The sequence below is a fragment of the Panthera uncia genome (assembly GCF_023721935.1).
Source record: "Panthera uncia isolate 11264 chromosome A1 unlocalized genomic scaffold, Puncia_PCG_1.0 HiC_scaffold_17, whole genome shotgun sequence".
NCBI lineage: Eukaryota > Metazoa > Chordata > Mammalia > Carnivora > Felidae > Panthera > Panthera uncia.
The window spans coordinates 21,875,345-21,887,529 of record NW_026057577.1 but is presented as its reverse complement, the minus strand read 5'-3'; the positions used below and the strand labels follow the sequence as shown (position 1 = coordinate 21,887,529).

Genomic DNA, 12,185 nt, shown 5'->3' with positions numbered 1-12,185 from the left:
TCTCTGCCCCTCTACCCTGCTCACACACACTCTGTCTCTAAAATAAAAATTTTAAAATCTTCAAATAATAATTTTTGGAACCCATCCTTTATAGCCTCTTGCCTTTTTTTAGGCTTGGTGATTGGCATAACCTTTTTTATTCCTATTCTTAACAATGATATTCTGCTAAAACCAACACGTGTTGAGAATCTTCTTTATGCAGGGTGACAATACTGGGTATGGTGGGAGGATACAAGTATACTAAAGATGTAATACATGCCTTCAAAGGGCTTATGGTAAATAGGTAAAAAATGGGCAAAAACTGTTATATAAGCCAAAGGAGGGTAAATGCTATTAAAAGAACATAAGTAAGTGCCTTAAGGAGCTTTGAAGAGTTGGCATTTCACCTGAGACTTGAAGATCAGGACAATTTTAGACAGGGACATGAGGAATTAGGGAAGGATGTTCCTGGTAAAAGAAATAAAGCAAAAAACATCATGAATTTTACCATTTGATCCTTTCTTTGAATTTTCTTCTGTATCCAACCTCTTCCCATGCATTGCTCTCTACACGGTTAATTCACATTTAGCATTTCAGACTCAATGGAGACCTCATACTTCTGGAATCCTCCTCCATCAGGTAGGTTATGAATTCAGTTTGGGATTAAGGAATGTCTTTCTCAAGTGTTTTCCATTTCCATAAATTAGTCTCCTACAACTTAATTTCACAAGCTAGAATCCTAGGAATCATCCTTTTTACCTTCATCTCCATCCCTACATCCAGTTCAACATACGTCTCACTAATTCTATTTCCAAAATAAAGATTAAATGGGGCGCCTGGGTGGCTCAGTTGGTTAAGCGTCCAACTTCAGCTCAGGTCACGATCTCACGGTTTGTGAGTTTGAGCCTCAGGTCAGGCTCTGTGCTAATAGCTCAGAGCCTGGAGCCTGCTTCAGATTCTATGTCTCCCTCTCCCTCTGCCCCTCCCTTGCTCATGCTCTCTCTCTTTCTCTCTCAAAAATAAAAATAAACATTAAAAATTTCAAAATAAAGATTAAATAAATTTTAGATAAAATATGTGTCAGATACATACAATGGAATATTATTCAACCATAAAAAAGAATTCTATTTTAATGTTTTCTATGACATGGATTGACCTTGAAAACATTATGCTTAGTGAAATAAGCCAGACACAGAAGGATAAATATCACATGATTCTACTTATATGAGTACTAATAATAGACAAATTCATAGAAATAGAAAGTAGAGGAGAGATTACCAGGGGCTGGAAGGAAAGGGCAGCTATTATGTAATAGGTAAAGAATTTTTGTTGGACACAGTGAAAAAGTTTTGAATATTTATAATAGTGATGGTTACACAACATTGTGAATGTACTAAATGCTACTGACTTGTGCACCTATAAATAGTTAAGATGACAAATATTTTATGTATATTATATCACAATCAAAAAATTTTTAAAAAGTTAATTAAAATCCTTTCTCTGAAATTCTACTTGTTTGGTCCCAGTCACCACTACCTCTCACCTGGACTACCGAAATGCTCACATTGGATCTAGTCTCCACCTATCTGTACACACTCATTGTCTGCTACCTTTCCCTTCATTTACTTCTCTCTAGGGATACTCAATTTGTTACTATTATGAAAATACACAAAACTGTTATTCTGAAACAGTTGTAAACTTGCCATTTCCTTTTGGAGTATGCTTTTCCTCTGCCTCTCTGTTTGCTTGACTCTTTAGCATAATTTGTATTTCAATTGAAACATCCTTTCTTTCTTAAGGAGGTTTTTGCTGACCTACCTCATCAATGTGTTCTCTACTTCTTTTCCAACCTGTATTTTATATCACAGAACTCCATTTACTACTGCAGTGATCTCATTCTGTAGCTTTTCTTTTTACCAATGTATTTAGCTTGAGTAACCAAAAAGGTGGTGATGCCATTGCCTAACATGGGAGGAGATAGGGAAAGACCATATTTGATGCACAGTTAAGTTGGAAGGTTAGATAAACAAAAGGAAGAATAAAGTTCACCTGCAAATATATGAATCTGGAGTTCAAAGAGCAAAAGATGGATTGGAGATACAAATGTGAAAATTATTAAACTCTCAGTGATATTTAAGGTCACGAGAATGAACAAAATAATCCAGAGAAAAACTGAAGATTCAGAAGAGGAGGCCTTGAACTAGATCTTGAAGATCTTTAGAGATTCTATAAAGCAGAATTCAACAAATTAGAGAAGTAACTATTAACAACAAAACCCAGAACTCTGTGGTTTGATGTAGGCCAAGAATGGAAACGTGTCAAGAAGAAAGGAGTGGTCCTTTGTGTTGTATGAAGCTCTGGATTCAATTAAGGTGAACACAGCAAAGTTTACACTCAGTCTAGTGTCATGAAGATTGTTGTGGACCTTGATTAGAGTGCTTTCAGTGGAACACCATCATCTGAATAGGGTGGACAGAATAAGACCATGGTGGAATATAAAGCAAATTGGAAGGAGGTAAGGAAAGGAAGACTGTGTGGAATTGTTTACCTTAGAATAAGAGTAGGGAAAAGTGAGTGATGAGAAATCACAGGTGTTTGCACAGGTGTGAGACACCAACCTGTTCCTATGAGAGGAAGGAGCTGCAAATGTGAGGTAAGGCAAATAAGTGACATACCTAGAAAGGTGACAGCCACAGGCTTGGGAGCACTAGTAGGAGAAAAGAGCCTTGAATGGGAGGAAGCACGCTTTTTCCACTGATACAGAAGGCAACCAGCAGAAATTGTAACAATATGAAGCAAGAATTTAGATTTGATAGTGGAAAGAGGAGGGAGTCCCCATTTGATGACCTGTGTCATCAGTGAATTATAGGCGAGGTCATCAGCTGGGTTTACATGTGGAGGAGGGGAGTGAAGTTTGAGAAGAGATATGAGGATACAGAATAGTTGTCTTGGAGAGTGAGAAAGCCATCTCCTGGAAAAAGAATTGTGGCTGTTTTGCTGGGTAGAGTTAAATGCTCATGTAAGGTCTATAATCAGGTGAAGTGAAACCAATCAGGCAGGTTTTGCTACTTTGTAGGCAGGAGTGGAAACCAGAGATGGAGGGCTTCCATCTCAAGTTTTGTCAGGCAAGTGATGGAGAGAGGGAATACGAGTACGTAAAAGAAAATTTTAAGAAATAAATCTAGAAAGATGAGCTGAGGCCAGTTCATGGAGTGCTCTGAATGTCAGGCTAAAAACATGAATTTTATTTCATAGGCAATGGGAAGTCATTGATGTTATTTCTGACTATGGAAGTGACATTACCCAAACTGTACTTCTTTATAATTAAATCTTCTTTTAATGTAAAGTGCTGAGATGGTTGAAGGACAGGAATAAATAAGACCATTTGTGAAGGACCAAAGATTAGATAATCATGATCTAAATGAAAGTAAGCAAGAGTTGACTTGAGCCAGACCACTGAAGGATAAATTCCTAAGAGATCTTGGTATCTATCTTACATCTTGGTATCTAAGACCAGCTTTATGGGAGCATTAGGTGCCTGGGGAGAGAATCATAAGGGCTAGGGTAGGATTAGGCAGGATATTATCTAAATATCTGTCTGGAATCTGTCTGCTTATTAACTAAACAAATGTGTGGAAGCACATAGGCATCAAGTGGTATATTGATCAATCACTAAATGAATGAGAGCCCAAGATGTAATCTGGAGTATTGAAACAAAATAAAAAATCATACAGTTGTTGACCAGTAATGAAGCCACAGGATGTCAGGAAGAATTCAGGTAATGGTATGCAGGATGGGCAGGGTCAGGGTGGCTCAAGGCACAGAGTATGGCTAACACAGAAATGCTGGGTACCGGTCCAAAGTGCTAAGTGGAGCAGGGAGACCAGCCAGGTTAAAGAGTAGATGTAAGGGACTTTGGAACTAACGTTCAGTTCAGTTGTACAGGATTGGCCAATTTAATGACAAACTTCTGACGTGAACCATGAGTGTGCCAGATTTTAAGCCATCTAAGTATATGTACATGCTAGCGGTAACAGTTGAAATGCTAAAATGAAAAGTCACAAAAGAGCACAGTTGGAGATACGTCAGAATCAACTGGCTATGATACAGTGTTCAACAATCAGTAATACTTCAAATCATTCCTAGGATTTGACAATCTATGTCAACCTTGAATCCAGAAGCTGAGCTAGTGTCCTCATGGGTATCTCTGGCAATCTGAAAGTACAACTGATTTTCTGGCAAATCTGTGATGCAGGTTGGTTTTGAATTTTTCATTTAATAAGCAAACTCATTCCATAACCTAGAAATTCATGAACATACTAAACAATAGAACACCAGGACAGACTCCCATTAAGTTTTATTCAGGATGCATCCATCCATCCAACATTTCATGACTATCAGGCATCAGCACTGTGCTAGGCTATGGATACAAAGAAAAATAACTATCTCTTGTTTCTCTTCAAAAAACCTCTAGTCTGTTAAAAAAAAAAAAAGAATAAGCAAAGAGATGTTTATAATAGATGTTATGACTTTGGTGTACACAAGTTTTATTGGTTACATAATTCATGGGAGGGCCAAGGAGTGGTTGGGGAGATAGTAATGGTGATGGAAATAGTTGCAAAAGACTTTGTGAAGAAGGATCAGAAGAAAAAGGGAGCAAGGGTAGGGATTTGGGTAAAAGGTTATGACATCTTATGAAAAGGATGTAGCTGGTGCAAAGCCTTTAGGTACCAAGCACAATGGTAATTTGTGGGGAGGGAGGGAAATTCCTAGTAGTTGTATATGCCTATAGTATTTCAATTATGTTCAAATTTGGCTCATTCCATGTAGATTTTATTTTTCTAGTGTAATCTTTTTATTATCTTTTTTCCCTTCCTTGATTTGAAGTTCAATCAAGATTTTTTTCACTCTTGCTTAACTTCCATAAGCACCAAATAATGTTTAAAATAATGGATGCATATAATAAATCCAGGAAGAATATAAGTAAAATTTCACCAAAATAGAAATATACATGTGAAACCAGTCATTAGAAATGGTAAGAGTATTTATTTATTACTTTAAATTAACCAGAAGGGAAGCTCATGTAATTGAGGCAATAAAAGACTGTAGGTCTATCACTTTTCTTTGGGAATGTTTTCGGAGAACCAAAGCCTTTTATATAACATAATTAAGAGTGTTCATCAGCATGTGCTCATGGGGAAGGAAAAAATAAAACCTCAAACCAGTTTCTATTTCCTTAAGAATTTATTCTGAACTGAATTCTTACCATCTTGATACTGCTTTATTGACAAATAAATGAAGGTACTTTATTTTGTTTGCCAATATTCCCACATATACATCATTGTTTAGAGGCCACAGCTTCTGCTAAATAAATTACTTCCCTTTGGCTTTAGATCAAAAGCAACTTCAAAAGAAGGACATCTTTTCTCAAATTCAATTACTGGCTCTTGGGACTTATATGGAAAAGTTATGATTATAAAAAAGAAAAGATAATTCGCTTGCATCTGGAAATGTTTATAGTATTAAGATAGATGGATTATATAAGGTCTGGTTCTAATATCTTCTTAGGATACAATTAATGAAAGAAAAGCCCAAGCCTCACTTGTAGAGTAGGGAACTCTGTATTTCTCTCAATGTCTCCTGACATTCTCCTGGATTTGTGGTGTTAATTACATTCCACTAACTTTCTCTTCTAAGACCCCACTACTGTTAGCTGAGAAGGTCTTCAAGTAAAACCAATTAGATAAATGTGGCTTCCACTATCTCATGAAATCCTTTTTGAACCCTAGGTATAGTGATCATATACCTGGGATTCCATAGCATAATCCTGATTTCGCATATTTTTTGAGTATGAATGTAAATTTATATATTAGATCTTCTGTCAGTCAGTATCTTGATTTTTAGTTCTAGTAATACGATCATTATAGATAGGCGAGATCTTACAACTTTGAAGTTAAAAGTTTATTTTAAAACTCTAGGTAATCTTTGAAAGATAGTAAACAAAATTAATATATGGATTAATATATGTAATCTTTAAGTGAAACTAGTGTCTGGTTGTGGCATACCTTATAAAAAAATAAAAGCATGTTGAAAATTAACTACCTTTTTATCAGAAATATACCTAGTAACCTAGGATGAGACCTAAGATTTTGGCACTCATCCAGAGTCATAAAGACGTTTTTACTATACAGTGCCATCAAAATTGTTTCTCTGTAGAGCTGGGATAAAGAGACTGGAAGGGCCTGTTTGTCAAATAGGTTGTTGACCTACTGGGATTGGCTTAGAGGATGAGACTTTTACTTGAAGTCAGAATCCTATTATACATAGCTCAGTGTGATAAAACTTTTATTACCCATTATGTTATAAACTTAGGAATATTAGAGTTAAAGAAATGTTAGGATTTTATACAACTGAGAAAGTTTTATCCTATTGACCTGGTTCTTTTAAGCACTTTTTCTGCTCTTCAGGACTCATAATAATTCTTGTTTTTGTCCATACATGGTGTCTGTGTGTCTCTACACCATCTCTCGTGTATCCTTTTATTTCCTTGGCCTCAGAAATTGACCTTTTTGAATTCTAATCAGTTTATAACAATACAAGTTCAGTTTGTGACTGAGGGATCTTCCCACCTTTGTTTGCCAAGTTCTTTTCAGAATCCCCTGGAATGGGAACAGATCTCTTTCCTTATTCAATAGGGATTGCCAATTAAAAAATGGGCCCTTGGACCATGTTTAGACCATCTTTGTGGAGCAGATATTCTTTTCTTTTTTTTTTTTTCATTATATGAAATTTATTGTCACATTGGTTTCCATACAACACCCAGTGCTCATCCCAAAAGATGCCCTCTTCAATCCCCATCACCTGCCCTCCCCTCCCTCCCACCCCCCCTCAACCCTCAGTTTGTTCTCAGTTTTTAAAAGTCTCTTATGCTTTGGCTCTCTCTCCCACTCTAACATCTTTTTTTTTCTTTTTTTTCCTTCCCCTCCTCCATGGGTTTCTGTTAAGTTTCTCAGGATCCACATAAGAGTGACAACATATGGTATCTGTCTTTCTCTGTATGGCTTATTTCACTTAGCATCACACTCTCCAGTTCCATCCACGTTGCTACAAAGGGCCATAGTTCATTCTTTCTCATTGCCAAGTAGTACTCCATTGTGTATATAAATGACAATTTCTTTATCCATTCATCCGTTGATGGACATTTAGGCTCTTTCCACAATTTGGCTATTGTTGAGAGTGCTGCTATAAACATTGGGGTACAAGTGCCCCTATGCATCAGTACTCCTGTATCCCTTGGGTAAATTCCTAGCAGTGCTATTGCTGGGTCATAGGGTAGGTCTATTTTTAATTTTCTGAGGAACCTCCACACTGTTTTCCAGAGCGGCTGCACCAGTTTGCATTCCCACCAACAGTGCAAGAGGGTTCCCGTTTCTCCACATCATGTCCAGCATCTATAGTCTCCTGATTTGTTCATTTTGGCCACTCTGACTGGCGTGAGGTGATATCTGAGTGTGATTTTGATTTGTATTTCCCTGATGAGGAGCGACGTTGAGCATCTTTCCATGTGCCTGCTGGCCATCCGGATGTCTTCTTCAGAGAAGTGTCTATTCATGTCTTCTGCCCATTTCTTCACTGGGTTATTTGTTTTTTGGGTGTGGAGTTTGGTGAGTTCTTTGTAGATTTTGGATACTAGCCCTTTGTCCCATATGTCATTTGCAAATATCTTTTCCTATTCCGTTGGTTGCCTTTTAGTTTTGTTGGTTGTTTCCTTTGCTGTGCAGAAGCTTTTTATCTTCATGAGGTCCCAGTAGTTCATTTTTGCTTTTAATTCCCTTGCCTTTGGGGATGTGTCAAGTAAGAAATTGCTATGGCTGAGGTCAGAGAGGTCTTTTCCTGCTTTCTCCTCGAGGGTTTTGATGGTTTCCTGTCTCACATTCAGGTCCTTTATCCATTTTGAGTTTATTTTTGTGAATGGTGTGAGAAAGTGGTCTAGTTTCAATCTTCTGCATGTTGCTGTCCAGTTCTCCCAGCACCATTTGTTAAAGAGACTGTCTTTTTTCCATTGGATGTTCTTTCCTGCTTTGTCAAAGATGAGTTGGCCATACGTTTGCGGGTCTAGTTCTGGGGTTTCTATTCTATGCCATTGGTCTATTTTTTTGTCTATTTTTTGGTTTCTATTCCATTGGTCTATTCCATTGGTCTGTTTTTGTGCCAATACCATGCTGTCTTGATGATTACAGCTTTGTAGTAGAGGCTAAAGTCTGGGATTGTGATGCCTCCTGCTTTGGTCTTCTTCTTCAAAATTACTTTGGCTATTCGGGGCCTTTTGTGGTTCCATATGAATTTTAGGATTGCTTGTTCTAGCTTTGAGAAGAATGCTGGTGCAATTTTGATTGGGATTGCATTGAATGTGTAGATAGCTTTCGGTAGTATTGACATTTTGACAATATTTATTCTTCCAATCCATGAGCACGGAATGTTTTTCCATTTCTTTATATCTTCTTCAATTTCCTTCATAAGCTTTCTATAGTTTTCAGCATACAGATCTTTTACATCTTTGGTGAGATTTATGCCTAGGTATTTTATGCTTCTTGGTGCAATTATGAATGGGATCAGTTTCTTTATTTGTGTTTCTGTTGCTTCATTATTAGTGTATAAGAATGCAACTGATTTCTGTACATTGATTTTTTATCCGGCAACTTTGCTGAATTCATGTATCAGTTCTAGCAGACTTTTGGTGGAGTCTATCGGATTTTCCATGTATAATATCATGTCATCTGCAAAAAGTGAAAGCTTAACTTCATCTTTGCCAATTTTGATGCCTTTGATTTCCTTTTGTTGTCTGATTGCTGATGCTAGAACTTCCAACACTATGTTAAACAACAGTGGTGAGAGTGGACATCCCTGTCGTGTTCCTGATCTCAGGGAAAAAGCTCTCAGTTTTTCCCCATCGAGGATGATATTAGCTGTGGGCTTTTCATAAATGACTGTTATGATGTTTAAGTATGTCCCTTCTATCCCGACTTTCTCGAGGGTTTTTATTAAGAAAGGTTGCTGAAGTTTGTGAAATGCTTTTTCTGCATCGATTGACAGGATCATATAGTTCTTATCTTTTCTTTTATTAATGTGATGTATCACGTTGATCTATTTACGAATGTTGAACCAACCCTGCATCCCAGGAATGAATCCCACTTGATCATGGTGAATAATTCTTTTTGTATGCTGTTGAATTCTATTTGCTAGTATCTTATTGAGAATTTTTGCATCCATATTCATCAGGGATATTGGCCTGTAGTTCTCTTTTTCTACTGGGTCTCTGTCTGGTTTAGGAATCAAAGTAATACTGGCTTCATAGAATGAGTCTGGAAGTTTTCCTTCCCTTTCTTTTTTGGAATGGCTTGAGAAGGATAGGTATTATCTCTGCTTTAAACGTCTGGTAGAACTCCCCTGGGAAGCCTTCTGGTCCTGGACTCTTATTTGTTGGGAGATTTTTGGTAACTGATCCAATTTCTTCACTGGTTATGGGTCTGTTCTAGCTTTCTATTTCCTCCTGATTGAGTTTTGGAAGCGTATGGGTGTTTAGGAATTTGTCCATTTCTTCCAGGTTGTCCAATTTGTTGGCATATAATTTTTCATAGTATTCCCTGATAATTGCTTGTATCTCTGAGGGATTGGTTGTAATAATTCCATTTTCATTCATTATTTTATCTATTTGGGTCCTCTCCCTTTTCTTTTTGAGAAGCCTGGCTAGAGGTTTATCAATTTTGTTTATTTTTTCAAAAAACCAGCTCTTGGTTTCATTGATCTGCTCTACAGTTTTGTTTTGTTTTTTGATTCTATATTGTTTATTTCTGCTCTGATCTTTATTATTTCTCTTCTTCTGCTGGATTTAGGTTGCCTTTGCTGTTCTACTTCTATTTCCTTTAGGTGTGCTGTTAGATTTTGTATTTTGGATTTTTCTTGTTTCTTGAGATAGGCCTGGATTGCAATGTATTTTCCTCTCAGGACTGCCTTCGCTGCATCCCAAAGTGTTTGGATTGTTGTATTTTCATTTTCATTTGTTTCCATATATTTTTAAATTTCTTCTCTAATTGCCTGGTTGACCCATTCACTCTTTAGTAGGGTGTTCTTTAACCTCCATGCTTTTGGAGGTTTTCCAGACTTTTTCCTGTGATTGATTTCAAGCTTCATAGCATTTTGGTCTGAAAGTATGCATGGTAAGATCTCAATTCTTGTATACTTATGAAGGGCTGTTTTGTTACCCAGTATGTGATCTCTCTTCGAGAATGTTCCATGTACACTTGAGAAGAAAGTATATTCTGTTGCTTTGGGATGGAGACTTCTAAATATATCTGTCAAGTCCATCTGATCCAATGTATTATTCAGGGCCCTTGTTTCTTTATTGACAGTGTGTCTAGATGATCTATCCATTTCTATCCAGGGGAGTGTTAAAGTCCCCTGCAATTACCACATTCTTATCAATAAGGTTGCTTATGTTTGTAATTATTTTATATATTTGGGGGGCTCCGTATTCAGCACATGGACATTTATAATTGTTAGCTCTTCCTGTTGGATAGACCCTGTAATTATTATATAATGCCCTTCTTCATCTCTTGTTACAGCCTTTAATTTAAAGTCTAGTTTTTCTGATATAAGTATGGCTACTCCAGCTTTTTTTGACTTCCAGCAGCATGATAAATTAGTTCTCCATCCCCTCACTTTCAATCTGAAGGTGTCCTCAGGTCTAAAATGAGTCTCTTGTAGACAGCAAATAGATGGATCTTGTTTTTTTATTCATTCTGATGCCCTGTGTCTTTTGGTTGGCACATTTAGTCCATTTACATTTAGTGTTATTATAGAAAGATATGGGTTTAGAGTCATTGTGATGTCTGTAGGTTTCATGCTTGTAGCAATGTCTCTGGTACTTTGTCTCACAGGATCCCCCTTAGGATCTCTTGTAGGGCTGGTTTAGTGGTGATGACTTCCTTCAGTTTTTGTTTGTTTGGGAAGACCTTTATCTCTCCTTCTATTCTAAATGACAGACTTGCTGGATAAAGGATTCTTGGCTGCATATTTTTTCTGTTCATCACATTGAAGATTTCCTGCCATTCCTTTCTGGCCTGCCAAGTGTCAGTAGAGAGATCGGTCACGAGTCTTATAGGTCTCCCTTTATATGTTAGAGTGTGTTTATCCCTAGCTGCTTTCAGAATTTTCTCTTTATCCTTGTATTTTGCCGGTTTCACTATGATATGTCGTGCAGAAGATCGATTCAAGTTAGGTCTGAAGGGAGTTCTCTGTGCCTCTTGGATTTCAATGCCTTTTTCCTTCCCCACATCCGGGAAGTTTTCAGCTATTATTTCTTCAAGTACACCTTCACCTCTCTCTTCCTCTTCTGGAATACCGATTATGTGTAGATTATTTCTCTTTAGTGCATCACTTAGTTCTCTAATTTTCCCCTCATACTCCTGGATTTTTTTATTTCTCTTTTCTCAGCTTCCTCTTTTTCCATAATTTTATCTTCTAGTTCATCTATTCTCCCCTCTGCCTCTTCAATTCGAGCCGTGGTTGTTTCCATTTTATTTTGCAGCTCGTTTATAGCATTTTTAGCTCCTCCTGACTGTTCCTTAGTCCCTTGATCTCTGTAGCAATAGATTCTCTGCTGTCCTCTATACTGTTTTCAAGCCCAGCGATTAATTTTATGACTATTATTCTAAATTCACTTTCTGCTATATTGTTTAAATTATTTTTGATCAGTTCATTAGCTGTTGTTATTTCCTGGACATTGTTTTGAGGGGAATTCTTCGTTTTCGTCATTTTGGATAGTCCCTGGAGTGGTGCGGAACTGCAGGGCACTTCCCCTGTGCTGTCTTGAATAACTTGAGTTGATGGGCAGGGCCACAGTCAGACCTGATGTCTGCCCCCAGCCCACCGCTGGGGCCACAGTCAGACTGGTGTGTACCTTCTCTTCCCCTCTCCTAGGGGCAGAATTCACTGTGGGGTGGTGTGGCCCATCTGGGCTACTTGCACACTGCCAGGCTTGTGGTGTTGGGGATATGGCGTATTAGCTGGAGTGGATTGGCAAGGTGCACAGGGGTGGGAGGGGCAGGCTCAGCTTGCTTATCCTTCAGTGATCTGCTTCGGGAGGGGCCCTGCGGCACCGGGAGGGTGTCAGACCCACCGCTGGAGGGATGGATCCGCAGAAGCAC

The 12,185-nt window shown here is 37.8% G+C and overlaps 1 protein-coding gene and 1 long non-coding RNA gene across 3 annotated transcripts in view; one reads left to right on the top strand and one right to left on the bottom strand.

The window, feature by feature from the left end:
* Positions 1-12,185, bottom strand: part of CCDC192 (coiled-coil domain containing 192) — a 205,565-nt gene that overhangs the window by 47,470 nt on the left and 145,910 nt on the right. The window lies entirely within an intron of this gene.
* LOC125934866 (uncharacterized) overlaps positions 1-12,185 on the top strand; it is a 266,270-nt gene that overhangs the window by 188,254 nt on the left and 65,831 nt on the right. The window lies entirely within an intron of this gene.